Below are 24,692 nucleotides of genomic sequence, written 5' to 3' on the forward strand. Positions count from 1 at the left end.
TGACTTGCAGTCTTTAGGTTTTGCACATTCGGTTGAACAAAACATCCGTTGCCATGTGGTTGAGGCAATCTTTGCCAGAATTAGTCTGTGGAGAATGCGGGTATTGATCCAGCTACCTCTCGCATGCTAAACGAGTGCTCTACCATTTGATTAAAAAATGCTCACTTTTGACGAACAGACAGCATAAACTGATCACAGGGCAATTTAGGTCACCCAAAAACAGGGCTAAATACATTCCTGGGATGGACAGCCTAAAAAGGAAGCGCCCTTGCCACAACTCCTTGCTTGGCCGGCCAAATGTGGAAGTAAACCAACAGACAGTTGCAGTCCTCTGTTGAAATGGTAGTGTTTGTTAATCCAGCCATTTTCCCACAAATTACATACACAGAAGAGACTAAAGTCCTGTGGACTCATGGAGAATGCGGGCATCGATCCCGCTACTTCTCGCATGCTAAGCGAGCGCTCTACCATTTGAGCTAATTCCCCTGTACAAAGAGCACTTGTGTAGGTCCCGCTAGATCGCCTCCTCCTCCTTACTTCCATGCTACGCTAATCCATTGTGTCTCTGGAAGCTGACCTGGGTCCGACTCTTACTGTAACACATAGCTAGCAGCAGACGAGGTGGCCGAGTGGTTAAGGCGATGGACTGCTAATCCATTGTGCTCTGCACGCGTGGGTTCGAATCCCATCCTCGTCGCAGGACATGTTATTTACGTCTTCCATGTTTACATGGTTAAGACGATGGACTGCCAAGTCATTGTGCTCTGCATATGTCTGGTCAAATCCCATCCTTGTTGCAGTTAAATTGACTTTCGTCTGACACCAATATCACAAATATAACAAATCTCTTTGGAACATTGAAATCAGTTTTTCCCACAGAAATTCTCTCGTTCCCATGGAGTGACTGTCATATGCACTGAGACGAAACTGATGACTTGCAGTCTTTAGGTTTTGCACATTCGGTTGAACAAAACATCCGTTGCCATGTGGTTGAGGCAATCTTTGCCAGAATTAGTCTGTGGAGAATGCGGGTATTGATCCAGCTACCTCTCGCATGCTAAACGAGTGCTCTACCATTTGATTAAAAAATGCTCACTTTTGACGAACAGACAGCATAAACTGATCACAGGGCAATTTAGGTCACCCAAAAACAGGGCTAAATACATTCCTGGGATGGACAGCCTAAAAAGGAAGCGCCCTTGCCACAACTCCTTGCTTGGCCGGCCAAATGTGGAAGTAAACCAACAGACAGTTGCAGTCCTCTGTTGAAATGGTAGTGTTTGTTAATCCAGCCATTTTCCCACAAATTACATACACAGAAGAGACTAAAGTCCTGTGGACTCATGGAGAATGCGGGTATCGACCCGCTACTTCTCGCATGCTAAGCGAGCGCTCTACCATTTGAGCTAATTCCCCTGTACAAAGAGCACTTGTGTAGGTCCCGCTAGATCGCCTCCTCCTCCTTACTTCCATGCTACGCTAATCCATTGTGTCTCTGGAAGCTGACCTGGGTCCGACTCTTACTGTAACACATAGCTAGCAGCAGACGAGGTGGCCGAGTGGTTAAGGCGATGGACTGCTAATCCATTGTGCTCTGCACGCGTGGGTTCGAATCCCATCCTCGTCGCAGGACATGTTATTTACGTCTTCCATGTTTACATGGTTAAGACGATGGACTGCCAAGTCATTGTGCTCTGCATATGTCTGGTCAAATCCCATCCTTGTTGCAGTTAAGTTGACTTTCGTCTGACACCAATATCACAAATATAACAAATCTCTTTGGAACATTGAGATCAGTTTTTCCCACAGAAATTCTCTCGTTCCCATGGAGTGACTGTCATATGCACTGAGACGAAACTGATGACTTGCAGTCTTTAGGTTTTGCACATTCGGTTGAACAAAACATCCGTTGCCATGTGGTTGAGGCAATCTTTGCCAGAATTAGTCTGTGGAGAATGCGGGTATTGATCCAGCTACCTCTCGCATGCTAAACGAGTGCTCTACCATTTGATTAAAAAATGCTCACTTTTGACGAACAGACAGCATAAACTGATCACAGGGCAATTTAGGTCACCCAAAAACAGGGCTAAATACATTCCTGGGATGGACAGTCTAAAAAGGAAGCGCCCTTGCCACAACTCCTTGCTTGGCCGGCCAAATGTGGAAGTAAACCAACAGACAGTTGCAGTCCTCTGTTGAAATGGTAGTGTTTGTTAATCCAGCCATTTTCCCACAAATTACATACACAGAAGAGACTAAAGTCCTGTGGACTCATGGAGAATGCGGGCATCGATCCCACTACTTCTCCCATGCTAAGCGAGCGCTCTACCATTTGAGCTAATTCCCCTGTACAAAGAGCACTTGTGTAGGTCCCGCTAGATCGCCTCCTCCTCCTTACTTCCATGCTACGCTAATCCATTGTGTCTCTGGAAGCTGACCTGGGTCCGACTCTTACTGTAACACATAGCTAGCAGCAGACGAGGTGGCCGAGTGGTTAAGGCGATGGACTGCTAATCCATTGTGCTCTGCACGCGTGGGTTCGAATCCCATCCTCGTCGCAGGACATGTTATTTACGTCTTCCATGTTTACATGGTTAAGACGATGGACTGCCAAGTCATTGTGCTCTGCATATGTCTGGTCAAATCCCATCCTTGTTGCAGTTAAGTTGACTTTCGTCTGACACCAATATCACAAATATAACAAATCTCTTTGGAACATTGAGATCAGTTTTTCCCACAGAAATTCTCTCGTTCCCATGGAGTGACTGTCATATGCACTGAGACGAAACTGATGACTTGCAGTCTTTAGGTTTTGCACATTCGGTTGAACAAAACATCCGTTGCCATGTGGTTGAGGCAATCTTTGCCAGAATTAGTCTGTGGAGAATGCGGGTATTGATCCAGCTACCTCTCGCATGCTAAACGAGTGCTCTACCATTTGATTAAAAAATGCTCACTTTTGACGAACAGACAGCATAAACTGATCACAGGGCAATTTAGGTCACCCAAAAACAGAGCTAAATACATTCCTGGGATGGACAGTCTAAAAAGGAAGCGCCCTTGCCACAACTCCTTGCTTGGCCGGCCAAATGTGGAAGTAAACCAACAGACAGTTGCAGTCCTCTGTTGAAATGGTAGTGTTTGTTAATCCAGCCATTTTCCCACAAATTACATACACAGAAGAGACTAAAGTCCTGTGGACTCATGGAGAATGCGGGCATCGATCCCGCTACTTCTCGCATGCTAAGTGAGCGCTCTACCATTTGAGCTAATTCCCCTGTACAAAGAGCACTTGTGTAGGTCCCGCTAGATCGCCTCCTCCTCCTTACTTCCATGCTACGCTAATCCATTGTGTCTCTGGAAGCTGACCTGGGTCCGACTCTTACTGTAACACATAGCTAGCAGCAGACGAGGTGGCCGAGTGGTTAAGGCGATGGACTGCTAATCCATTGTGCTCTGCACGCGTGGGTTCGAATCCCATCCTCGTCGCAGGACATGTTATTTACGTCTTCCATGTTTACATGGTTAAGACGATGGACTGCCAAGTCATTGTGCTCTGCATATGTCTGGTCAAATCCCATCCTTGTTGCAGTTAAGTTGACTTTCGTCTGACACCAATATCACAAATATAACAAATCTCTTTGGAACATTGAGATCAGTTTTTCCCACAGAAATTCTCTCGTTCCCATGGAGTGACTGTCATATGCACTGAGACGAAACTGATGACTTGCAGTCTTTAGGTTTTGCACATTCGGTTGAACAAAACATCCGTTGCCATGTGGTTGAGGCAATCTTTGCCAGAATTAGTCTGTGGAGAATGCGGGTATTGATCCAGCTACCTCTCGCATGCTAAACGAGTGCTCTACCATTTGATTAAAAAATGCTCACTTTTGACGAACAGACAGCATAAACTGATCACAGGGCAATTTAGGTCACCCAAAAACAGGGCTAAATACATTCCTGGGATGGACAGCCTAAAAAGGAAGCGCCCTTGCCACAACTCCTTGCTTGGCCGGCCAAATGTGGAAGTAAACCAACAGACAGTTGCAGTCCTCTGTTGAAATGGTAGTGTTTGTTAATCCAGCCATTTTCCCACAAATTACATACACAGAAGAGACTAAAGTCCTGTGGACTCATGGAGAATGCGGGCATCGATCCCGCTACTTCTCGCATGCTAAGCGAGCGCTCTACCATTTGAGCTAATTCCCCTGTACAAAGAGCACTTGTGTAGGTCCCGCTAGATCGCCTCCTCCTCCTTACTTCCATGCTACGCTAATCCATTGTGTCTCTGGAAGCTGACCTGGGTCCGACTCTTACTGTAACACATAGCTAGCAGCAGACGAGGTGGCCGAGTGGTTAAGGCGATGGACTGCTAATCCATTGTGCTCTGCACGCGGGGGTTCGAATCCCATCCTCGTCGCAGGACATGTTATTTACGTCTTCCATGTTTACATGGTTAAGACGATGGACTGCCAAGTCATTGTGCTCTGCATATGTCTGGTCAAATCCCATCCTTGTTGCAGTTAAGTTGACTTTCGTCTGACACCAATATCACAAATATAACAAATCTCTTTGGAACATTGAGATCAGTTTTTCCCACAGAAATTCTCTCGTTCCCATGGAGTGACTGTCATATGCACTGAGACGAAACTGATGACTTGCAGTCTTTAGGTTTTGCACATTCGGTTGAACAAAACATCCGTTGCCATGTGGTTGAGGCAATCTCTGCCAGAATTAGTCTGTGGAGAATGCGGGTATTGATCCAGCTACCTCTCGCATGCTAAACGAGTGCTCTACCATTTGATTAAAAAATGCTCACTTTTGACGAACAGACAGCATAAACTGATCACAGGGCAATTTAGGTCACCCAAAAACAGGGCTAAATACATTCCTGGGATGGACAGCCTAAAAAGGAAGCGCCCTTGCCACAACTCCTTGCTTGGCCGGCCAAATGTGGAAGTAAACCAACAGACAGTTGCAGTCCTCTGTTGAAATGGTAGTGTTTGTTAATCCAGCCATTTTCCCACAAATTACATACACAGAAGAGACTAAAGTCCTGTGGACTCAGGGAGAATGCGGGCATCGATCCCGCTACTTCTCGCATGCTAAGCGAGCGCTCTACCATTTGAGCTAATTCCCCTGTACAAAGAGCACTTGTGTAGGTCCCGCTAGATCGCCTCCTCCTCCTTACTTCCATGCTACGCTAATCCATTGTGTCTCTGGAAGCTGACCTGGGTCCGACTCTTACTGTAACACATAGCTAGCAGCAGACGAGGTGGCCGAGTGGTTAAGGCGATGGACTGCTAATCCATTGTGCTCTGCACGCGTGGGTTCGAATCCCATCCTCGTCGCAGGACATGTTATTTACGTCTTCCATGTTTACATGGTTAAGACGATGGACTGCCAAGTCATTGTGCTCTGCCTATGTCTGGTCAAATCCCATCCTTGTTGCAGTTAAGTTGACTTTCATCTGACACCAATATCACAAATATAACAAATCTCTTTGGAACATTGAGATCAGTTTTTCCCACAGAAATTCTCTCGTTCCCATGGAGTGACTGTCATATGCACTGAGACGAAACTGATGACTTGCAGTCTTTAGGTTTTGCACATTCGGTTGAACAAAACATCCGTTGCCATGTGGTTGAGGCAATCTTTGCCAGAATTAGTCTGTGGAGAATGCGGGTATTGATCCAGCTACCTCTCGCATGCTAAACGAGTGCTCTACCATTTGATTAAAAAATGCTCACTTTTGACGAACAGACAGCATAAACTGATCACAGGGCAATTTAGGTCACCCAAAAACAGAGCTAAATACATTCCTGGGATGGACAGTCTAAAAAGGAAGCGCCCTTGCCACAACTCCTTGCTTGGCCGGCCAAATGTGGAAGTAAACCAACAGACAGTTGCAGTCCTCTGTTGAAATGGTAGTGTTTGTTAATCCAGCCATTTTCCCACAAATTACATACACAGAAGAGACTAAAGTCCTGTGGACTCATGGAGAATGCGGGCATCGATCCCGCTACTTCTCGCATGCTAAGCGAGCGCTCTACCATTTTAGCTAATTCCCCTGTACAAAGAGCACTTGTGTAGGTCCCGCTAGATCGCCTCCTCCTCCTTACTTCCATGCTACGCTAATCCATTGTGTCTCTGGAAGCTGACCTGGGTCCGACTCTTACTGTAACACATAGCTAGCAGCAGACGAGGTGGCCGAGTGGTTAAGGCGATGGACTGCTAATCCATTGTGCTCTGCACGCGTGGGTTCGAATCCCATCCTCGTCGCAGGACATGTTATTTACGTCTTCCATGTTTACATGGTTAAGACGATGGACTGCCAAGTCATTGTGCTCTGCATATGTCTGGTCAAATCCCATCCTTGTTGCAGTTAAGTTGACTTTCGTCTGACACCAATATCACAAATATAACAAATCTCTTTGGAACATTGAGATCAGTTTTTCCCACAGAAATTCTCTCGTTCCCATGGAGTGACTGTCATATGCACTGAGACGAAACTGATGACTTGCAGTCTTTAGGTTTTGCACATTCGGTTGAACAAAACATCCGTTGCCATGTGGTTGAGGCAATCTTTGCCAGAATTAGTCTGTGGAGAATGCGGGTATTGATCCAGCTACCTCTCGCATGCTAAACGAGTGCTCTACCATTTGATTAAAAAATGCTCACTTTTGACGAACAGACAGCATAAACTGATCACAGGGCAATTTAGGTCACCCAAAAACAGGGCTAAATACATTCCTGGGATGGACAGCCTAAAAAGGAAGCGCCCTTGCCACAACTCCTTGCTTGGCCGGCCAAATGTGGAAGTAAACCAACAGACAGTTGCAGTCCTCTGTTGAAATGGTAGTGTTTGTTAATCCAGCCATTTTCCCACAAATTACATACACAGAAGAGACTAAAGTCCTGTGGACTCATGGAGAATGCGGGCATCGATCCCGCTACTTCTCGCATGCTAAGCGAGCGCTCTACCATTTGAGCTAATTCCCCTGTACAAAGAGCACTTGTGTAGGTCCCGCTAGATCGCCTCCTCCTCCTTACTTCCATGCTACGCTAATCCATTGTGTCTCTGGAAGCTGACCTGGGTCCGACTCTTACTGTAACACATAGCTAGCAGCAGACGAGGTGGCCGAGTGGTTAAGGCGATGGACTGCTAATCCATTGTGCTCTGCACGCGTGGGTTCGAATCCCATCCTCGTCGCAGGACATGTTATTTACGTCTTCCATGTTTACATGGTTAAGACGATGGACTGCCAAGTCATTGTGCTCTGCATATGTCTGGTCAAATCCCATCCTTGTTGCAGTTAAGTTGACTTTCGTCTGACACCAATATCACAAATATAACAAATCTCTTTGGAACATTGAGATCAGTTTTTCCCACAGAAATTCTCTCGTTCCCATGGAGTGACTGTCATATGCACTGAGACGAAACTGATGACTTGCAGTCTTTAGGTTTTGCACATTCGGTTGAACAAAACATCCGTTGCCATGTGGTTGAGGCAATCTCTGCCAGAATTAGTCTGTGGAGAATGCGGGTATTGATCCAGCTACCTCTCGCATGCTAAACGAGTGCTCTACCATTTGATTAAAAAATGCTCACTTTTGACGAACAGACAGCATAAACTGATCACAGGGCAATTTAGGTCACCCAAAAACAGGGCTAAATACATTCCTGGGATGGACAGCCTAAAAAGGAAGCGCCCTTGCCACAACTCCTTGCTTGGCCGGCCAAATGTGGAAGTAAACCAACAGACAGTTGCAGTCCTCTGTTGAAATGGTAGTGTTTGTTAATCCAGCCATTTTCCCACAAATTACATACACAGAAGAGACTAAAGTCCTGTGGACTCAGGGAGAATGCGGGCATCGATCCCGCTACTTCTCGCATGCTAAGCGAGCGCTCTACCATTTGAGCTAATTCCCCTGTACAAAGAGCACTTGTGTAGGTCCCGCTAGATCGCCTCCTCCTCCTTACTTCCATGCTACGCTAATCCATTGTGTCTCTGGAAGCTGACCTGGGTCCGACTCTTACTGTAACACATAGCTAGCAGCAGACGAGGTGGCCGAGTGGTTAAGGCGATGGACTGCTAATCCATTGTGCTCTGCACGCGTGGGTTCGAATCCCATCCTCGTCGCAGGACATGTTATTTACGTCTTCCATGTTTACATGGTTAAGACGATGGACTGCCAAGTCATTGTGCTCTGCCTATGTCTGGTCAAATCCCATCCTTGTTGCAGTTAAGTTGACTTTCGTCTGACACCAATATCACAAATATAACAAATCTCTTTGGAACATTGAGATCAGTTTTTCCCACAGAAATTCTCTCGTTCCCATGGAGTGACTGTCATATGCACTGAGACGAAACTGATGACTTGCAGTCTTTAGGTTTTGCACATTCGGTTGAACAAAACATCCGTTGCCATGTGGTTGAGGCAATCTTTGCCAGAATTAGTCTGTGGAGAATGCGGGTATTGATCCAGCTACCTCTCGCATGCTAAACGAGTGCTCTACCATTTGATTAAAAAATGCTCACTTTTGACGAACAGACAGCATAAACTGATCACAGGGCAATTTAGGTCACCCAAAAACAGAGCTAAATACATTCCTGGGATGGACAGTCTAAAAAGGAAGCGCCCTTGCCACAACTCCTTGCTTGGCCGGCCAAATGTGGAAGTAAACCAACAGACAGTTGCAGTCCTCTGTTGAAATGGTAGTGTTTGTTAATCCAGCCATTTTCCCACAAATTACATACACAGAAGAGACTAAAGTCCTGTGGACTCATGGAGAATGCGGGCATCGATCCCGCTACTTCTCGCATGCTAAGCGAGCGCTCTACCATTTTAGCTAATTCCCCTGTACAAAGAGCACTTGTGTAGGTCCCGCTAGATCGCCTCCTCCTCCTTACTTCCATGCTACGCTAATCCATTGTGTCTCTGGAAGCTGACCTGGGTCCGACTCTTACTGTAACACATAGCTAGCAGCAGACGAGGTGGCCGAGTGGTTAAGGTGATGGACTGCTAATCCATTGTGCTCTGCACGCGTGGGTTCGAATCCCATCCTCGTCGCAGGACATGTTATTTACGTCTTCCATGTTTACATGGTTAAGACGATGGACTGCCAAGTCATTGTGCTCTGCATATGTCTGGTCAAATCCCATCCTTGTTGCAGTTAAGTTGACTTTCGTCTGACACCAATATCACAAATATAACAAATCTCTTTGGAACATTGAGATCAGTTTTTCCCACAGAAATTCTCTCGTTCCCATGGAGTGACTGTCATATGCACTGAGACGAAACTGATGACTTGCAGTCTTTAGGTTTTGCACATTCGGTTGAACAAAACATCCGTTGCCATGTGGTTGAGGCAATCTTTGCCAGAATTAGTCTGTGGAGAATGCGGGTATTGATCCAGCTACCTCTCGCATGCTAAACGAGTGCTCTACCATTTGATTAAAAAATGCTCACTTTTGACGAACAGACAGCATAAACTGATCACAGGGCAATTTAGGTCACCCAAAAACAGGGCTAAATACATTCCTGGGATGGACAGCCTAAAAAGGAAGCGCCCTTGCCACAACTCCTTGCTTGGCCGGCCAAATGTGGAAGTAAACCAACAGACAGTTGCAGTCCTCTGTTGAAATGGTAGTGTTTGTTAATCCAGCCATTTTCCCACAAATTACATACACAGAAGAGACTAAAGTCCTGTGGACTCATGGAGAATGCGGGCATCGATCCCGCTACTTCTCGCATGCTAAGCGAGCGCTCTACCATTTGAGCTAATTCCCCTGTACAAAGAGCACTTGTGTAGGTCCCGCTAGATCGCCTCCTCCTCCTTACTTCCATGCTACGCTAATCCATTGTGTCTCTGGAAGCTGACCTGGGTCCGACTCTTACTGTAACACATAGCTAGCAGCAGACGAGGTGGCCGAGTGGTTAAGGCGATGGACTGCTAATCCATTGTGCTCTGCACGCGTGGGTTCGAATCCCATCCTCGTCGCAGGACATGTTATTTACGTCTTCCATGTTTACATGGTTAAGACGATGGACTGCCAAGTCATTGTGCTCTGCATATGTCTGGTCAAATCCCATCCTTGTTGCAGTTAAGTTGACTTTCGTCTGACACCAATATCACAAATATAACAAATCTCTTTGGAACATTGAGATCAGTTTTTCCCACAGAAATTCTCTCGTTCCCATGGAGTGACTGTCATATGCACTGAGACGAAACTGATGACTTGCAGTCTTTAGGTTTTGCACATTCGGTTGAACAAAACATCCGTTGCCATGTGGTTGAGGCAATCTTTGCCAGAATTAGTCTGTGGAGAATGCGGGTATTGATCCAGCTACCTCTCGCATGCTAAACGAGTGCTCTACCATTTGATTAAAAAATGCTCACTTTTGACGAACAGACAGCATAAACTGATCACAGGGCAATTTAGGTCACCCAAAAACAGGGCTAAATACATTCCTGGGATGGACAGTCTAAAAAGGAAGCGCCCTTGCCACAACTCCTTGCTTGGCCGGCCAAATGTGGAAGTAAACCAACAGACAGTTGCAGTCCTCTGTTGAAATGGTAGTGTTTGTTAATCCAGCCATTTTCCCACAAATTACATACACAGAAGAGACTAAAGTCCTGTGGACTCATGGAGAATGCGGGCATCGATCCCGCTACTTCTCGCATGCTAAGCGAGCGCTCTACCATTTCCGCAAAAGCTGGGGAACGATAGTCTGGATGGGTGGGGGAAGAAGGGGGAAGAAGGGGGAAAAAGGGGGAGAAAGGGGGAGAGGAAAAGAGGAGGAAAAGAAAGAAAAAGAGAGAAAGAGAGAAGAAAACACAATTCTGTAGCCCTTATTTTCACCCACATGGTGTTTTGAAGTCTTTATACACCATAGTATTTTTGTTAAAGAATAAAAACATTATTTTTTGTGCTTTTCGGGGGAAACAATACATGTCCACTTGAGAGGCAGTTCGAATCTCGTCTCCGGCAGGGTCGAAGTTTATAATATGCAGTAAAAAATAGTTTGTGTTGCTCGTGTAAACTTGAATTGACTCAAGATATAATCTTAATGCAAGACTTGTGCACTGCAACTAATACATTAATATTGAAAATCGTTCAGGTTTCCTTATACAGTCATATAACTGGTGGATTACTACAGATAACAAATCTACAAAACATTATCATCATCCATGATGATGTTTTGCATTATTATTATTGCATACATCCTCCTTATGACTGATTAATGAACTGTTAGGCAAGATAGGTCAAAATGTTAGTAGAATAAATTATAATGTACTAGAGAATAGTTGAGCAATATTGGGATGGACTTGCTGTGTGTAATTCATTAAAAAAATAACCATAGGAATACACATGAATTGAGACAGTAATGATATTAAAGCTTTAACTTTATTGTCTTTGGGCCTGGAACACGTGAAACAACAAGAACAAATCATTTGAAGAAGATAATACTATTCTTAATGTTTGTCATTGGGTCTGATTCCCTGCAACATCAGACAGAATGATTTACAGCACACAGATTCACCAGAAACTCCTTCAGCTCAGACTCCAGCGGGGCTTCCGGCAGTGACCAGCCCACTGTAGATTGCTGGGCCCTCTGTCAACGTCCAGCAGGTTTTGCTACAGGGCCACAATTGTGCTTCCCTTATAAAGAAACATGAAAAGAACAACAGAGACTGAATATTTATTCACACAACAGGCTTATGTGAGTAATTAATGAAATGAAAACAACAACATTGTCTTATTCTTTTTGGACTAAGCATGGTATTCCAAATTACAGATATTACTAACCTGCTGGTTGCTGAGAGTCATGGAGCTCTGTGTCCTCAGTTCTACCAGGTGCTCTGCAAGGCTGTCAATCCGATCCATACCTGGCATACCATGCCCGTACCCTAAACATACAATTTGTCATCAGTAAGCAAATAAACAGGATAAACTGCTGTGAAATTACACTACATGTAACATATAATGTCTTAATGTCCGTATGCTGTCTGTTGTATGTTAAATAGATTCGACCCAACTGTTACTATTGCTTTATTGTGAGGTTTATGTAAACATTACTTACCAACTGTATTTCTGCCACCTGAGACACCAGGTGAGGATTCAGACTGGACTGCAGGCTGAGCTTCTGGGGCAGAGGATACAGGATGACTGACAGCCTGGAGAAGTCTAAACAGACATTGAAATAAAACTTATATGTAGAAACAATTTCACACATATGATAATTATGTTTCTTTTACCTTGAAAAACCTTGTAAACTACAGTCATGTTTATATAACTTTAGTATGAACATTTAATATAACGTTTATGATCATATAATCATGAATCATGAACATTAATATAACACAGCAATTATCTGACAGTTACCTGTCTGAGCTAAAAACAGTGACTGTGATAGTAAACTTTGTTTCACAACGTTAAGAAGCTAATACAGCAGCAGTCATACTGTATATGTATATATAGCTTTAGTATTAACATAACGTTTATGATCATATAATCATTAATATAACACCACAGTTATCTTACAGTTACCTGTCTGAGCTAAAAGAAGGGACTGTGGTAGTGTTAGTTTAACAACGCTGAGGAGCTCATACAGTAGGAGTAACGTTACCTCTATGTAACTAACTGTAACTGTAACGTAGCCTCAGCATAATAATCAGAGCTCTGAACAGATGATAAAGTGATTGGTAACTTATTCACCAAGTCTAGCTAACATAATTAAAGCCAGGCTAGCTTAGACAGAGTAACATTACAAACCTATTCATTGATTTCACAGCGACTCTTAATCAGCCAACATTAAAAAATGCCAGAAAGCTAAAACACGTTTAATCCGTATTGTCTAAGAGAACCAAATATCACTGTTACGTAATGTTAATAATGACATTTACCTGTCTTTAACTGAATAGACGGTGAATAGTTAAAAAAGTCCCTCCTCTGCATCGCGTCCGCTGGGACGGCTGTGATTGGCTATTCAAAAATGGATGACGTGGCGGAGATCAGCCACACGATTCGTTGCCTGAAAATGGAATCCAGAGCTCCGATTGGCTGTATCCGCGGTGAAAATGGATGACGTTGGTATTGAAAATGGAAAGCCGCCACATGATTTGTCGAGAGAAAATGGAAATCCTGGAAGCTGATTCGTCGGCAGACCCACTCTATCCCTCTCCCGCTGCCGCAAATTCCCCTGTACAAAGAGCACTTGTGTAGGTCCCGCTAGATCGCCTCCTCCTCCTTACTTCAATGCTACGCTAATCCATTGTGTCTCTGGAAGCTGACCTGGGTCCGACTCTTACTGTAACACATAGCTAGCAGCAGACGAGGTGGCCGAGTGGTTAAGGCGATGGACTGCTAATCCATTGTCCTCTGCACGCGTGGGTTCGAATCCCATCCTCGTCGCAGGACATGTTATTTACGTCTTCCATGTTTACATGGTTAAGACGATGGACTGCCAAGTCATTGTGCTCTGCATATGTCTGGTCAAATCCCATCCTTGTTGCAGTTAAGTTGACTTTCGTCTGACACCAATATCACAAATATAACAAATCTCTTTGGAACATTGAGATCAGTTTTTCCCACAGAAATTCTCTCGTTCCCATGGAGTGACTGTCATATGCACTGAGACGAAACTGATGACTTGCAGTCTTTAGGTTTTGCACATTCGGTTGAACAAAACATCCGTTGCCATGTGGTTGAGGCAATCTTTGCCAGAATTAGTCTGTGGAGAATGCGGGTATTGATCCAGCTACCTCTCGCATGCTAAACGAGTGCTCTACCATTTGATTAAAAAATGCTCACTTTTGACGAACAGACAGCATAAACTGATCACAGGGCAATTTAGGTCACCCAAAAACAGGGCTAAATACATTCCTGGGATGGACAGTCTAAAAAGGAAGCGCCCTTGCCACAACTCCTTGCTTGGCCGGCCAAATGTGGAAGTAAACCAACAGACAGTTGCAGTCCTCTGTTGAAATGGTAGTGTTTGTTAATCCAGCCATTTTCCCACAAATTACATACACGGAAGAGACTAAAGTCCTGTGGACTCATGGAGAATGCGGGCATCTATCCCGCTACATCTCGCATGCTAAGCGAGCGCTCTACCATTTGAGCTAATTCCCCTGTACAAAGAGCACTTGTGTAGGTCCCGCTAGATCGCCTCCTCCTCCTTACTTCCATGCTACGCTAATCCATTGTGTCTCTGGAAGCTGACCTGGGTCCGACTCTTACTGTAACACATAGCCCGAGCAGACGAGGTGGCCGAGTGGTTAAGGCGATGGACTGCTAATCCATTGTGCTCTGCACGCATGGGTTCGAATCCCATCCTCGTCGCAGGACATGTTATTTACGTCTTCCATGTTTACATGGTTAAGACGATGGACTGCCAAGTCATTGTGCTCTGCATATGTCTGGTCAAATCCCATCCTTGTTGCAGTTAAGTTGACTTTCGTCTGACACCAATATCACAAATATAACAAATCTCTTTGGAACATTGAGATCAGTTTTTCCCACAGAAATTCTCTCGTTCCCATGGAGTGACTGTCATATGCACTGAGACGAAACTGATGACTTGCAGTCTTTAGGTTTTGCACATTCGGTTGAACAAAACATCCGTTGCCATGTGGTTGAGGCAATCTTTGCCAGAATTAGTCTGTGGAGAATGCGGGTATTGATCCAGCTACCTCTCGCATGCTAAACGAGTGCTCTACCATTTGATTAAAAAATGCTCACTTTTGACGAACAGACAGCATAAACTGATCACAGGGCAATTTAGGTCACCCAAAAACAGGGCTAAATACATTCCTGGGATGGACAGTCTAAAAAGGAAGCGCCCTTGCCACAACTCCTTGCTTGGCCGGCCAAATGTGGAAGTAAACCAACAGACAGTTGCAGTCCTCTGTTGAAATGGTAGTGTTTGTTAATCCAGCCATTTTCCCACAAATTACATACACAGAAGAGACTAAAGTCCTGTGGACTCATGGAGAATGCGGGCATCGATCCCGCTACTTCTCGCATGCTAAGCGAGCGCTCTACCATTTGAGCTAATTCCCCTGTACAAAGAGCACTTGTGTAGGTCCCGCTAGATCGCCTCCTCCTCCTTACTTCCATGCTACGCTAATCCATTGTGTCTCTGGAAGCTGACCTGGGTCCGACTCTTACTGTAAAACACAGTTCACAGCAGACGAGGTGGCCGCCTTTCCTTCCTTCCTTCCTGGGTGTCTTCCCTTTTCTCCCTCTGGCAATGTTGCGCACGAAAGGTTCATTCCACTAGAACCCATCAGAGGCAGACAGCTGGCTATCACACCTGTCAAACCATGAATGTGTATGTGTATACATTTATCTATGTGTGTGTACAGTGATGGTGTGGGGATTATAGCTTTGTGAATGTGCATTAGTATGTGTGTCATCCTTCATGCTTTCTCCCCACTAAAGCTGCAGCCTGCTTACCTATTCCCTTCCTCTGCCCATTCATCCTCGCCTTTAAATCTGCTCTGATGTGCTGGCTTCACTGGATGTAATGTGACTAGCGGCACAGTGGTGGCCATTATCGCCTTCCTGCTATTATGAATCAGGCCTCTATTAGCACTGCTGTCATCACCACTTTTTCCTCAAATATTGTACAGTAAACGTGAACAGACCGACTGTAAGACTAGCCCTGTGCCCCTACCATTAACTGGTTGCCAAACCATCCATGGGCCCTTTGACAGCTGAGAGAAAAAATAGAGTTTTTGAAATAAGATGCTTTAGGGCAGTGTACCAAAGGGACTTCTCTTCCCTCTCCATTCCTAACACCTACAGTGTGTTCCAATCCACGTACTTCCAGAAGTACACTTCACTGTAGTGCACTGTGTGCACTCTGTACTCACTTAAGTAGTGCATGAATTTCAACGGGGTAGCGGCTCGCTACCCGCCAAAATATCTTCTTCTTCTTTGGGGTTTTACGGCAGCTGGCATCCTTTGTGTTGCATTGCTGCCTCCTTCAGGTTCTACCCGTCAACTATACGCCAAAATATCTGCCTGCTTTGTTGATCAAGAATACACAGAAAATGAAAGCAAATGAGTAGACGTGAAAACGTCATAACTTACATCTATAAGGTACGTTGTTAAGCACCCCAAAAGCTCCTGCATCATCTGCCGCCATTTTCACGTTTGAATAGTGGTCATGGTCCCGCCCCTTCCGCTACGTAGCCAAGATGGCGACAATTGAGTGTGAAAAGTGTCCAGCGTTCCACACTCAATGATTTGACCGTTTTGAGTACAACCTCCGGGTACTTCGAGTGCACTGCATTTTGCCATACTTCACAGTGTGAACGCACTTATGCACTCAAAATAGTAAGTGTAAGTACAGAAGTGCGCGGATTGGAGCACACTGCTAGACTTCACCATCTGTAATCTCATACCTCAACGCAACAATTTCTAACCTCACACCTTAACATTGCCATCATCTATTCCTGAAACATAACTATGTTCTTAATCACAGCTATTTGTGACTCTACATCTAGACCTAAACATGTCGATGCTAATGCCACGTGATCTTTCGGTGTATTGAATATATTACATTTCAATACTCCATTAGCTTGCAGGCATCAGCACTCTCCTGGTCACTGAGACCCCCTCGAGACACCTGACATTAAAATGCGTTTTGGGTGACCGGATTGCAATCAGATAGTGCTTGACCACATAAAAGTACAGGTGAAATGCACTCAAAATGCATTGAGGACGGATTGTGATCCGATCGGTCAAATTACCTCTGGAGGTAGTCAGGGCACAGGCGCCGTTTGGGTTGGTACAAGGGGCTCACCCTAGAAATGCATCTGATATTTCTTTATAATAACTAATAAATGTATTTTAATAATAAATAATATCAACCTTGTTGTGTCTTTTTATTGACAGAATAAGAAACCAACAAGATAAGAAGATAGATTTGTGGTCTTTTTATTTTACTTATAGCCTAATAACATCGGACACTCTCTGTCCACACGTCGTTAAATATGCACCTTCTGTTATGTCATGTACACAAACCACGTACCTATCAGCCGTGTGCTTGAGATCAGACTAGAGACGTAACCACTCCAAAGATGGGTGAATAGTACTTGCTATCTCCTAACGTTTGTGTTTTTTAAACAGAAAACACAGGTTTTATACTGTGATATTTACTGAAAATGACATACAATACAGCAAATCGTAGCATAAGTAAACTTTCAGGCTCCTGGTGATCTCCCTCCTGCCAGCTGTCACCTTATTTAGGTGTTTGTAGTGAAATGATGAGCTATCGTATAGATAACATTTCATTTCAACTTCACGAATCAGACGCTCCTCGTCCTTTGCGGCGCTTTCAAATCGAGCGACAGGAAATTATAGAAACAGGATGTCTGACAAAATTTAAGCTCAAAACGGCACGCTGCGCAGCGCTTCATTGCTCGCGGTCAGTTAGGACATTCCAGTAGAAAACAATGCAGTCACACTGATTTTGTCACTGACGATTGCTCGAGTGGGCGGAAAAACGTAATGCTAGGTTTGTCCCGAGTACCATTTTTTGGGCTTCAGAGCTTTGCTAGTAGTCAACAGCGAATATTCGAAGCTTCGGCTGAGGGTTTGTGTTTCGGGAGGCAGGGCTCAACCTCCAGTGCGCTCTCAGCGCTCCTCCGGTCACTCTCCCTAAACGGGGGCATTTTGAGGCTGATGTGTCCGCGCATTAAACACCACCTCTCCGGCAGTTTGGGGTTGTGTGACTAATGACTGCCCTCTCTCAAGGCCAGGTAGTTTGACATAATTATAGCACCAATACCTCTTAGGGAAGAGGTCGAGGTGGATGGTTTGACCTAAAAAGTGTCTAACTTTGACAACGGAGGCCACTAGTTCTAAAAACAATAACATTGGTTTACTTTAACAATTACAGTGATCTTCCCCCGTCCTAACCTCAACCACATAGTTAGTTGCCTTGACTTAAAACCATTAACAGCTTTTTTGAAATTGGTTTATCATCATCTTCTTAGAGGGACTGTTTGTAACTTCTTACACGTATAAATCAATCTGGGTCGGTGTCCCATGCGCGCTCGCGTGTGGCTACTCTGTTCAGACGAGACTCCAACACAAACTACACAGAAGCACTAAAACCGCAAAGTTCTATCTAGTGAAGCCCGTCTGTTAAACAGTGTTGGCCGCGGTCGGAGGACGCGGGGGAGACCGTAGCTTTGGTCTCCAGGGACGGAGTCTCTGCTGTACTCTGCTCCTCTGCCTGCTTGCCTTCACTCACACACCGCGCTCGTTCTCGCTGTTTCGCTCCACTCACATGCATACGCGCACACTCCACACTGCAGAAGAGTTAGTTTAGCGCTGAGAATATCTAGTGAATGTACAGTGGACGTTTGTGCAGAAATAAATGCTGCAGTTCCTCCAGACCAATAGAGGTTTCCTGTGTCTTGTGAAGTGACGGGGCTCCGCAGAGAGAAACGTTATCGTCTCCGACCATAACTCCGGTGTCTCCCCTGTTCCCTCCGGCCGCGGTCGGGAGGCTGAGGCAGGAAAAGCCAACACTAGGATCAGCATTGATTCATGGAGAGACCTTCGTCTGGTCAGCTAACATTACTGCCAAGCAGCTGAAATATAGAGTGATATTGTGGTTTTAGCTGACGTGTGTCGCCTCACTGTTTTGTGCGATGCTCGTTCATGTCTATGTGGAGCGAGCACAAGCGTGAGCGCAAGCAACAAGACGCTGACTTTCATTGACTTAAAGGCCACAGGTGTCGCTGTTAACAAGCAATTTCTGATTCTTACAAACAGTCCCTTTAAGTTGAAATGGTGAATGTGTTAGCCATCAGGTGCCTTTATATACTTTCAGAACACACAGAGCAACTTTAGCATTGGAGTTGTGTTTCTGGCCACCTGATAAATGTCCAATATTCGCTATCCTTTTTGCTCTGTTTAGACTTTCATCAACCCCAGAGTAAAGTATCTGGTTCTCAAGCTGTATTCACCAGCTAGTCGCTAACTTGAGGTAACTTTTTCACTTGAAACAGCTGCCTGCTGCTTACGATAAAATAGCGATGCAAATGAGATCGGTGAGAATTAATTAAAACAGCAAAGTTCTGGGATGTTAAACCAAAACAATGAGCCGAAAGGCACTAAAACGTTCTGTTGAGCTGAGGGGAACTGCAGAGTCAAGTGATAATTCTCTTTGGGTTCGTCACAACGAGAGTTCCCACCTAGTCATCTGCCCCGTTGTGAATATAAAAATATTGATTAAAGCAGCTTTAACTAAAAATGTACTAAAAAAATGCATTTTGTCATCTAGGTATTAAAACTTGTTCTACCCATTTAATGTGATGATAATACTTCTCTCTGATCAAGAAGGCCCAGCATAGCATCTCTCTCTCGCCAAAGCTAAGTGTAGCACTGCAGGTATTTACAGATAGCTAGGACCAGTTCTAGGTTCTGAGGAGCAGTTTATAACTAGTACTCAAGAATAACAGACCACAGACCAAGAAGTAAGTTTGAACTCACTTTACTAGCAAGAATACTTGACCGTGCTTGTTGCATGTAGCTTCTCAACTTGCTTGGCACAAAGAAAACACACAAAATGCATATCATAAAACATGTCCTCGGTGTCTTAGCTTAGCAACTGGCAATGTATGCTACACATTCAGCTTTAAAACAAGGAAATAGCATGCTAATTGACACGGTAAAACAGTAACTCACCAAATCCTCATTCAACTCTCAAACAAAAGAAAACAAGAGTCCAGCAACGTGGACAGAAGGTGAACACAAAATACTCCAAAAAATGGAAAGAAAACTTAGAAAACTTGCTTCTTTACTCTTATTTTACTTCTCTTTTTCATTCGTTCGTGACTCCTCTTTCGCTCGTCTCATGCGCTCTGCTATTCTCTCTCTAATTTCCCTCTCTCACCAGCAAGTGACGCTACAGTTACGCTGATGCGCTGTTTACGCTGCACGTGTTTAAAGGAACAGTACACAAAGTAAAATAGAAAAATCAACCATGTAAACTACAATTAAGACTGTAAATGTTAATTAACTTAATAACAAATGTCATTTAATTTGCCTACATTGTATTTATTTGTTTAACCTTTTATTTGCTTAAGGTTATATTAACCTAGGTTACATAAGTTCCAGCATATTGTCTGCACCACTGAGCAGGTGTTTGGCTGTCAAATGACTTCCACAAAGGAACTACACAACGCCGGCAACTGTCAGGATTGCTGTCACGGGGGGCATTGTTGAATATCGACCATGTAAGATGTGTCTCCTCCTCTGTGCTCCATGAGTTTATGATAACTTTTAGTTATTAACACAGTTTTTCCACAACCCTTTTGCTGGTGCTTGATTATACGTTGTGTGTGAACTACTTTTTCTACATATCGACCAGCAATGTCGACCTCACGTGCAAGAACGGCAGCTGATTCTGATCGCCGCAGAAGGAAGCTGCCGACACTGGGAGCGCTCCCAATCTTGGACAACTGCAAGCTATGCTGGACTTGCTGAAAGGAGACATTTGCAGTAAAACTGATTCATTGTCCTCTTCTGACCTCCTGAGCTGAAATCTTTTCAGTACGAGAGGAGTTAAAACATACCATTGAACCCTTGCAACAGGAACTTAGCTCCCATGACCAGGCCATCACTGAGTTGGATCGAGCTTCCAAGGACAACCAGTTAGCAACCAGATAACTGCACTTGACTCTTCTGTTTCCACGCTTAAAAACCCAGGTGAAAGTGCTGACAGATAAATGCGAGGACCTGGAGGGACGGTGTGCCGGAGGGGGCTGGGGGGCGCGCCCGACCAAATTTGTTGCCCGGCTGAAAAAGGACATCCTCAGCCTAGATGAGGCTCCACTGCAGACCCAATGTAGGTAATCCACCCTGGCCCCCTTGTTATGAGTGCATTTTTTTCGTGTGAGAAATTACATCATGTGTCGGGCTTGGTAGGCCTCCTGGGCTTCTCCTTTCCTTTACCGAGCTGAAAAGCTATTTCTTTTCTCTGACTCGGGGCCAACTCTAGCCCTTTTGGTCTCTACCTGTTTCCCATGCTTGCATGTTTTTTTTCTTTTTTAAACTCTCTGATTCTGTACTTAGCTGGCTTTGGGATAACCTGGTTTGGACCTGTTTATTTGACTCAGTAAAGACTTGTTTAATTCTGGTCCTGCCTCTGCCTTGTGTGTTGCTCTTGTGTTTTTACTATAAACACAACATGTACTGTACATCAGGTCCTCAGATACTCCTGTCATGACTTTCATGTTGACTTACAGTGTATTTATTTCAAATATTTAATGGTAAATTGATATCAAATGCACATTCAATATTATATATTCCAATATTATGAGAAAACTCAAGATTCAAGAAATAAATGTCTTGAATCTTCTCATAATGCTTTATTGATGAAGAAAAAAGTAATGACAAATGTATGTGTTTCAACAAAAGGAAAAAGAAGAAACTTTCCCGTTTTAAACAACCTTTGAGGCCATTCGAGCTGTCAGATTTGATGTGGTGCACCTGAAAGCACCATTAAGTCCCTGACGGTGGCTACAGGTGCACAAAGTGATGCGTTGAGATCATGAGATAGCGCGACCGGCACCTCTCTGAAGTGTAGATGGCGTGCAATACTGTGATGGAGGGTTTTCAAAGACACACCAAAACGTCTTGTTATCTCTCTGTAGAGGGATTTCGATGGAGATCTGCATCCATTCCTCTCCTTCCCATAGCCGTGTCAGTCTGCATATGACATGCCAGGTGGCAGCCAATCAAAGAGCCTGTTACAGCCCATGTTGCTAATTTGCATTGTTTTAGCTTGTTTTACCAGCTCTAGGCCCAAAGTGTCACGGAAAGGCTAATTGGAGAAGCAACATGGCTCGGCAAAATTAATAGCTAATACGTTTAGCAAAAGCAGCAGGGAAATGCTAATGCAAACGGCCCCTTTTAAATGCCTGATTAAAACCAGTACTCTTAATTCAATTTGTGAATCCAGTATCAAATACATTTTTTAAATTCCATTATTTATTCATGAATTAATTAATAATATGTATATTTAAATGATGTACTGATAGACTGTTTTATGGTGTTTTTGGTAAATCCCTTTTTAATTTGAACTATTTACTGATGGATTAATATTTCATTTTTAAATAAAATTTGTAATTCTTCTTTTTATTGTCAATTAAAATGTTAAATAATGAATTACTTTGTAATTTAGTCCATTTATTCATAGAATAAAGCAGCAGTGGGTAGAATTGGACCTTCCTGGCAGTAGTGCATGAGACAGGTAATCTGAAAACAATCATCATCATGCCTCCATTGAATGAACAGCCAATAGGAACACTCTCTCTCTGAAATGACCTGTGATTGGTCAAAGTCTCTCGTCATGTGCTAGATTTTTTAAAGCCTGAAAACATCCGTGAGTAGGTGCAGAAGTCTAGGTTTTTCTCAGAACACTTGAATTACAATATGCTGAAATAGTCCATGAGCCAGACTCCCAAAATTTGGTCGCCGTGCCACTTTGGAGGGACCAAGTCTCATGGTGATTTTTTTAAAGGTCTACGTCCCTAGTGTTGGGAAATGCATGATAGCATTGCAGCAATGGTAGCTTTCTATGTGCTATCACTCCTTTTTTCAGTGAAGTTAGCACAGTGAATAATTTTGCATTGGGTCAGACTCTGTATAGCACAGATAGATGAGGAGGGAACCCAATGCAGAATGACATCCCACAACTCCTTTATAATTCATATGAGATCATATAAATAAGCTCATACCCTTTAAGAAAGAGAATAGAGTAAGAAAGAATCAATAAATCAGGTCTAGGATAGGATAGAAAAAGATAGGATAGGATTAGGACAGGGGTCAGCAACCTGCAGCTCCGGAGCCACATGCGGCTCTTTAGCTCCTCTCCAGTGGCTCCCTGTGGATTTTTTAAAATGGAAATAGCTAACTGTTTTTTGTTTACATTTTCATTTTTATTTATCATTGTTATAGGTCTATGTTACGACTTTATTCTAGTATTATTACTACTTTTTTTCTGGTAAAGTTATGACTTTATTCTCGTAATATTACAACTTTTTTTCTCATAAAGTTATGACTTTATTCTCGTAATATTATGACTTTTATTCTCGTAAAGTTATGACTTTATTGTCGGTATATTACAACTTTTTTTCTCGTAAAGTTATGACTTTATTCTCGTAATATTACGACTTTTTTTCTCGCTAAATTATGACTTTTTCCCCGTAATATTATGACTTTATTCTGGAAATCTACGATATTTTTCCTTCAATGTGGCCCTGATACTCCGTAGTACATTTGCTCTTTGGCCCTCACTGCATTATACGTATACAGTATACTATATACTATATACTTAGACTATAAGCTGTGTTACCTTCATCACAATGCTCAAATGTTTTGCGGCTGCAGACAGATTCTTTTTTTCTTTTTTTTTGCCTAAAATGGCTCTTTTGATACTAAAGGTTGCTGACCCCTGGATTAGGAGAATGGGAACCAACATTACAAACAAAACTGTGGATCTGTTGATACCAAAAGAAATTATGTCTAGTTTAAGGAAACTTCTCAGCGAGCTGCTGAAAGGATGACAAGGTATTGTTGTATGGAGGACCACAAGAGGCACGGAAATAGTAATAAAGCATTTTATTGATTCATAACAAATTGCACAATAAAAATATGCATTCATAAATTTGTTTACAAATTAATTTATTAAAACCTGCTGAAGGCAGGTTCATTTTTGGCATCGTTGGGCAAAAATTCCATGATAACCTTTTAGTCCATGAGCCAGGGGGTTGGTCGTGCCACTTTGGAGGGACCAAGTCTCATGGTGATTTTTTTAAAGGTCTATGTCCCTAGTGTTGGGAAATGCATGATAGCATTGCAGCAATGATAGCTTTCTATGTGCTATCACTCCTTTTTTCATCCCTCCATCATTCAAATTTTCCCATCTTTTTTCGCCATTTTACACATAGATCCAGTATAAAAGAGGGAAACCAACACACAATGTCATGAAGTCATATATCATTGTAAAGCTTAGACTATAATCTGTCCATCGGTCACATTGTCATGACACTGAGGTCAAGAAAATTTGACCTTTGACCTCTAATGCTGTAATCGGGCCAATTCTGAATGCCACTGCAAATGCCCTTATATCTAACTTCATATTGATCTGATGTGCACATGGATAGTTCCAGCATAAAGAGTACAAAAAGATCTTTAAAATGATATATTACATGAATAACAACAATAACAACATTTCTTATCAGAATAAACGTAACTTTGTGCAGTTTGTATCTGATAGAATATTTGAACTTTGCATTGGATTCTGTTATTGTGGGCAGTTTGTAAATGACTTTCTTAGCAGCAGAAGCACAAAATAATACAAAAACTCTAAAAACTTTCCTAAGAAATGTATTCTCTACCAGGTTTATCAATTATTTGATGTGTTCCCACTCTTACCCTGTTGTCAATATAAACATGTTACCACTGATGAGGCCCCGTTTCAGTAGCAGTGGGTTATAATCCAGGTGATATGTGAAAATGATGTTCACTTTTTCACAACCACATGAAACTTGGTACACTTGAACAGTTTGGGGCCATGAACATTTTCAGATATGGAACCATCGTAAAAACGCCTCGTGGCAGCCATGGCGGCCATTTTACTTTCCACCATAACCA

General features: G+C 43.4%; 1 long non-coding RNA gene and 10 other non-coding genes across 11 annotated transcripts; 10 read left to right on the forward strand and 1 right to left on the reverse strand.

Moving 5' to 3' along the window:
- The first annotated feature begins 615 nt into the window (after positions 1-615).
- Positions 616-697, forward strand: trnas-gcu (transfer RNA serine (anticodon GCU)). Its single transcript has one exon. It is a non-coding gene; the product is annotated as a tRNA-Ser (tRNA).
- An 848-nt stretch (positions 698-1,545) lies between these two features.
- On the forward strand, positions 1,546-1,627 carry trnas-gcu (transfer RNA serine (anticodon GCU)). The gene has a single exon. It is a non-coding gene; the product is annotated as a tRNA-Ser (tRNA).
- Positions 1,628-2,476: 849 nt separating this feature from the next.
- trnas-gcu (transfer RNA serine (anticodon GCU)) lies at positions 2,477-2,558 on the forward strand. Its single transcript has one exon. It is a non-coding gene; the product is annotated as a tRNA-Ser (tRNA).
- An 849-nt stretch (positions 2,559-3,407) lies between these two features.
- trnas-gcu (transfer RNA serine (anticodon GCU)) lies at positions 3,408-3,489 on the forward strand. The gene has a single exon. It is a non-coding gene; the product is annotated as a tRNA-Ser (tRNA).
- A 1,780-nt stretch (positions 3,490-5,269) lies between these two features.
- On the forward strand, positions 5,270-5,351 carry trnas-gcu (transfer RNA serine (anticodon GCU)). The gene has a single exon. It is a non-coding gene; the product is annotated as a tRNA-Ser (tRNA).
- Positions 5,352-6,200: 849 nt separating this feature from the next.
- On the forward strand, positions 6,201-6,282 carry trnas-gcu (transfer RNA serine (anticodon GCU)). Its single transcript has one exon. It is a non-coding gene; the product is annotated as a tRNA-Ser (tRNA).
- An 849-nt stretch (positions 6,283-7,131) lies between these two features.
- trnas-gcu (transfer RNA serine (anticodon GCU)) lies at positions 7,132-7,213 on the forward strand. Its single transcript has one exon. It is a non-coding gene; the product is annotated as a tRNA-Ser (tRNA).
- An 849-nt stretch (positions 7,214-8,062) lies between these two features.
- On the forward strand, positions 8,063-8,144 carry trnas-gcu (transfer RNA serine (anticodon GCU)). The gene has a single exon. It is a non-coding gene; the product is annotated as a tRNA-Ser (tRNA).
- A 1,780-nt stretch (positions 8,145-9,924) lies between these two features.
- On the forward strand, positions 9,925-10,006 carry trnas-gcu (transfer RNA serine (anticodon GCU)). Its single transcript has one exon. It is a non-coding gene; the product is annotated as a tRNA-Ser (tRNA).
- Positions 10,007-11,395: 1,389 nt separating this feature from the next.
- Positions 11,396-12,435, reverse strand: LOC141767043 (uncharacterized). Its single transcript, XR_012593757.1, has 2 exons — positions 11,817-12,435; positions 11,396-11,669 (listed from the first exon to the last, which is right to left on the reverse strand). It is a non-coding gene; the product is annotated as an uncharacterized LOC141767043 (long non-coding RNA).
- Positions 12,436-14,269: 1,834 nt separating this feature from the next.
- On the forward strand, positions 14,270-14,351 carry trnas-gcu (transfer RNA serine (anticodon GCU)). Its single transcript has one exon. It is a non-coding gene; the product is annotated as a tRNA-Ser (tRNA).
- The last annotated feature ends 10,341 nt before the right edge of the window (positions 14,352-24,692 follow it).

This window comes from Sebastes fasciatus, chromosome 4 (assembly GCF_043250625.1).
Source record: "Sebastes fasciatus isolate fSebFas1 chromosome 4, fSebFas1.pri, whole genome shotgun sequence".
In the NCBI taxonomy this organism is placed as follows: Eukaryota; Metazoa; Chordata; class Actinopteri; order Perciformes; family Sebastidae; genus Sebastes; species Sebastes fasciatus.